This window comes from Dermacentor silvarum, chromosome 4, assembly GCF_013339745.2.
Source record: "Dermacentor silvarum isolate Dsil-2018 chromosome 4, BIME_Dsil_1.4, whole genome shotgun sequence".
In the NCBI taxonomy this organism is placed as follows: domain Eukaryota; kingdom Metazoa; phylum Arthropoda; class Arachnida; order Ixodida; family Ixodidae; genus Dermacentor; species Dermacentor silvarum.
This window is the reverse complement of record NC_051157.2, coordinates 232,810,915-232,815,914: the sequence shown is the minus strand read 5'-3', so window position 1 is coordinate 232,815,914 and position 5,000 is coordinate 232,810,915. Positions and strand designations below refer to the sequence as shown.

General features: G+C 50.1%; 1 pseudogene; it reads right to left on the bottom strand.

Annotated features, from left to right (window-relative positions):
- LOC119451281 (large subunit ribosomal RNA) overlaps window positions 1–5,000 on the bottom strand; it is a 9,043-nt pseudogene that overhangs the window by 1,970 nt on the left and 2,073 nt on the right.

The following is a 5,000-nucleotide window of genomic DNA, read 5'->3' as shown; positions in this document are numbered from 1 at the left end:
GGTTTTTTTCACGTACCAGGCGGGCAACCTGGGTGGCGACGAAGTTATGGCGCTCGGTACGTGCCAAATGGACGGACTCGCATTCCTGTAAGATGTGAAAGGCTGTCTCCGGTTTTTCGCCGCATCTTCGACAAAGTCGAGATGCCGGATCCTTGCTCTGCTTGTTAGTGAGTGATTTAGTGGGGTAAAGATTCGTGCGGAGGCGCAAGGCCTTCACCCGATCGCCATCCTTCAGAAGTTTGGACTCGTATCCAAGCCATGTGTTGGCCGACATCTGGTCGTGGTGAGCAAAGAGGTCCTTGTTTGTATATCTTGTTTTTAAGTCATTCCACCATTTGGTGGTCCCCCTGCGCAATGCGCTTTCAACTGCCTTTACAGAAGTGATGCCCGACGGGACACCGAAAAGTTCAGAAATTCTCTTGTGATTTTTGTCAAGGATAATGTCAAAAAGATTGTCAATAAAAATGTCGCCCATCCTGAGCAGACGTGTTAGACTCTTAAATTGCACGATTTGTGCGACGCGTTGAAGCTGTATGAGGCCGAGGCCCCCCCTCTTAGATGGGAGCCAGATGTGAATATTCGGAAAACCAGAGGGCAAGTGCAGAGTCTTCTTTACCCAAGTGCGGATAAGGGCATCTAGCCTACACGATTCAGACGCCACCTCAAGGGAGTTGGCGGCGCCGTACAGGAAAGCTGGGAGAACCAGCTGCCTGATGCAGTTTACCTTCTGGAAAGGCTTTAGCGATGCTTTCGCAATGAGGCCGAGAAGACTGTGTGCCTTTTTTGAGTCGACAGTGGGGTGTTTGTTAGTGTACAAGTCGATACCAAGGTACCGGATGGGCTCACCACGAGCTTTAGGAGCAAGAGTGTTACCAGAAATAACTATGGGTGGAATACTGTAGTCGAAACCCTTAGTGTAATGGTTGGGACGCCAACCAAAGTACTGAGACTTCGTTGGATTTATGTGCAGATCAACATTATTCAAGTATCGAACAGTCTCATCGACAAGAAGCTGGAGACCTTCAGAGGTGTCCGAGACGAGCAGGAGGTCGTCTGCAAATGCCATCGCAGACATCGAAGCTGCACCCAGTGGCACTCCAACTCCCAAATCGTTGAGCATGTATAACAACGGGTCTATAATGCAATTAAAGAGGAATGGTGAGAGCGGATCGCCCTGCTTTATACCCCTTCTTAAAGGGACACGGACATTATCTGAGATACCACCACAAGTAAACGTAGTGGTGCAGTTGACATAGAGATGTCTTATTAGATTTAGAATGCGGGTAGGAACCTTTCGAGCTTCCAGAGAAGAGAAAATGGCCGAGTGAGAAACTGAATCAAACGCCTTTCGCAAGTCAAGGCTGACTGCAAAGAAGGGTCGATGTTGAAGTTTGAGAGCACGCATGAGTGCCTGGAGCACCAGAAGGTTAGAGGAGGTACTGCAATCCTCCGCAAAGCCAGACTGATACTTGTGAAAATTATTGGTCGCGCTGAGTCGACACAGAAGTAGCTTCGAAAACAGACGGAAAAGGGCTGGTGAGACTGAAATAGGCCTGTAATCGCCAGGACCTACTGGATTAAACTTCTTAGGAATGAAAACAGTTCTGCTCTGTTTCATTTCCAAAGGAACAATGCCAAAAGCAAGCCAGTTATTAAAGATGTGTGTTAAAACACTAGGAGGGACTTTGAGGAGTTCAGGAATGGAAATGTTGTCCGGACCAGGAGCGGACTTCGAGGAGAGTAACCGAATCGCAACGGCGATCTCGCCTTCTGTGAACAAAGTCTCATCAACCTCAAGGCTGATAGAGGATTCAAGGGGAGTGGAAAGTGGAGACGAATACGTGTTAAAAATTGGATCAAACTCCTTGTGCAAATCGGAGAGGGAACATGCGTTAGTGTCACCTATAAGAAGGTGATCAGCCAAAACCTTAGGCCCTAAGTGGTAGAGCCTTTGGTGTTCAACGTAGCGTGCGCGTTTACGCTGACTGCGATTTTGTTGTTTTTGTTGTGTTGACTCACGACTTTTATCTTTAGATTTCTGTTTCTGCTTAACGCCGAAAACTTTATAGATTAATCGAAGATCATCTATTGATGTGGGACCAGCTACTAGTGAGGAAACGATGGCCTCATTGACAATACCAATCTCAGAGAGCGCAAGACGCACATCAGCGGCAGACAACTCCAATGGGGGGGGAGGGACTATACCACTAAATGGGGGAAAAGCAGGAGGGGGAACTACAACCTCTGACCTCAACAGCTCAAAAATATCCTGATAGCGGGTTGTTCGACGGACCTGGGAAATAGACGAAATCGTCCGACTACCAAAGACTGCATGCAAAGCTTCATTAATTCTTTTATGTGGACCAACAGCCAGTTCTCGCTTAGCAAGTGCAATTAATTCAGAATCAGCCCAACGACAGTGTGAATATGTCGGGCCGTCTAAAATGTTTTGTGTGGCTATGCCTGTATGTGTGGTTTTAAGTGTAGAAAGAATATCAATATATTTGGGAAGTTTACGAGTTTTTTCAATTGCTTCCTTAGACCGATGAGGAAATTTTGTCGCCAAAACGTCGACGACCGAGTAGACCTCACCCAGGGATAACTCAGCACGGGCCACCGATTCCATCTCAGCCAACGTCCATTGTCCTCGCGTCAGATTAACATAACGCCCAGCTGCAGGACGAGGTGCTCGAGAGGAAGAAGCACTGTGACTGGCATGTATCGAATCGTCTTGTACGACCTGTTGTGTTTCAAGACTTTGGACAGTTTCATTAAAATTTTCATTAAGCACAGTGGCCTCCTCTGGACACACCGCCGTGGAGCAAGACTGCATGTCGGTAGTAGGTGCACCAGGCACACTACTGAGACGAGCATTGACTGGAGACTCGGGAGATTCATGTGGAATGGACAGCACCGGAGATGGAGGAGGCAGGCGTGCAGCGTGCTCCCGTTTACACCTTGAGACATGTGAAGACATGCTTTTACTGGAGGGAAATGTCTTAGTAAGGCAATGTGGGCATTGCCAAAGCAAGTGTACTGAGTGAGTGGAGTAGTGAGATTCTAGTTTGTTTCGTGAGGTAACACGAACATTACATATGTGACAAATATAGATGTCTGTATCATACTTCAAAATGTAATCCATTATCCAAAAAAACAAGACGGTCGAAACCACGTATACCGGGGCAAAAAAAAAGAGAGAGAGAGGGGAAAAAAAAAAAAATTTTTTTCCCTCCCTTTTTTTCTCGTGAGGACGGTGGCGCAACAGCCACTACAAACGAGACTTCTAGCTATTCGTGTCAACTCCAAGACGTACTCAGATTCGCTTCAAAGGTCGGAACAAATTGACATCTTGACACTCAAAAGCGTGGCAAGGTTCACTGTGGCAACAGATCAAGTTCAAACACACCAGGAGCGAGCTCCCCTGCCTTGGCAAGCCAAGGGCGTTGCTTAGACTCGTGGTGCAACGAACCACTTGAGACTGTGTCTCCTTCCCTGGCAAGCCAAGGGCGTTGCTTGGGACCGGGACGCAACGAACCCGTCTCAGGAGCGGAACTCCTCTTCCCCGGTGAACCAGGGGCGCTGCTTGGGACCGGGACGCAACGAGCCCGCCTCAGGAGCAGAACTCCTCTTCCCTGGCAAGCCAGGGGCGTTGCTTGGGGCTGGGACGCAACGAACCCAGTAACAGAGACTGAGAACAGCCTCCCTTCCTCACCAAGGAGGGCACAGCTTCGCTGTCGAACAGCCGGAGTGCTGTGAACCGTTCTCCGTGACCACAGACCTGTTCTGCTTCGCTGATCCGCCGGCGCAGTTAGCCGAATGAACCCTAAATCCTGCTTCGCTTTAACAAGAAAGCCGGTGCAGTTTACCGAGCTGCTTCACTATGAAAGCCGGTGCAGCCAACCGTAAGCCTATCACTGCTTTGCTACTTGAGCTGGTGCAGCAAACCGAACCTAATGCTTTGCTGGATCAGCCGGTGCAGTTACCGTAAACTGGGCAAGAATCATTTGGAATTTTTAGGCGTAAACGTAAAGGTAGCTTAGAAGGGTAGCACCCTCAGAGTTTCAAAAAAAAAAAAAAAGGCAACTGAAGCTCAAGGCTTCAGCCTAGAGCAAAGCTCACGACAAGGTAGGGAGGAGTCCGTGTTCGCTCCCGCGGGCGAAGAGACTCAAGGGCTAGTAGCCCAAGGCTCCTTATTCATAACATAGTCACAGAGCTTACACCCGCGTGGCCATCTTGGGCCCTTTTTGAGGCGCTACTTAGTTCACTAGGCTTGCACCTAGCTATCCAGGGGCACCACGTGGAGGTGAGCGCCTCTTGAGCAGTCGAAAAACAAAACCTGTACTGCTCGCCCCCAAGAGAGTCATAGTTACTCCCGCCGTTTACCCGCGCTTTTTTGAATTTCTTCACGTTGACATTCAGAGCACTGGGCAGAAATCACATTGCGTCAGCACCGTCAACGGCCCTCGCAATGCTTTGTTTTAATTAGACAGTCGGATTCCCCCGGTCCGTGCCAGTTCTGAGTTGGCTGTTTTCTGCCGGCCGAAGCAAGAACCTCAGGCGCGAAGCCCACGGAAAATGCACAGCTGTGGCTTTCCACAGGAAGGTCCCGACGCTGGTCCGGGCTCGGCCGCACCGCTTTTTACGGCGGCGAGCCTCGCCCAGTCCCGGTGCAGTGCCGTTCCTGCTTCTGGACCCCAGCCCGACCGGCTCAGCCCTCAGAGCCAATCCTTTTCCCAAGGTTACGGATCCGTTTTGCCGACTTCCCTTACCTACATTGGTCTATCGACTAGAGGCTGTTCACCTTGGAGACCTGCTGCGGATGTGGGTACGGTCCGGCACGAAAATCACACTCCCTCACTCGGATTTTCAAGGGCCGACAGGAGCGCACCGGACAGCGCAAGAGCCGCACTGCTCTACGGAGCCACCGTCCCTATCTCGGGGTGAACCCATTCCAGGGACTCGATCTCCTTACAGAGAAAAGAAAACTCTTCCCGGGGCTC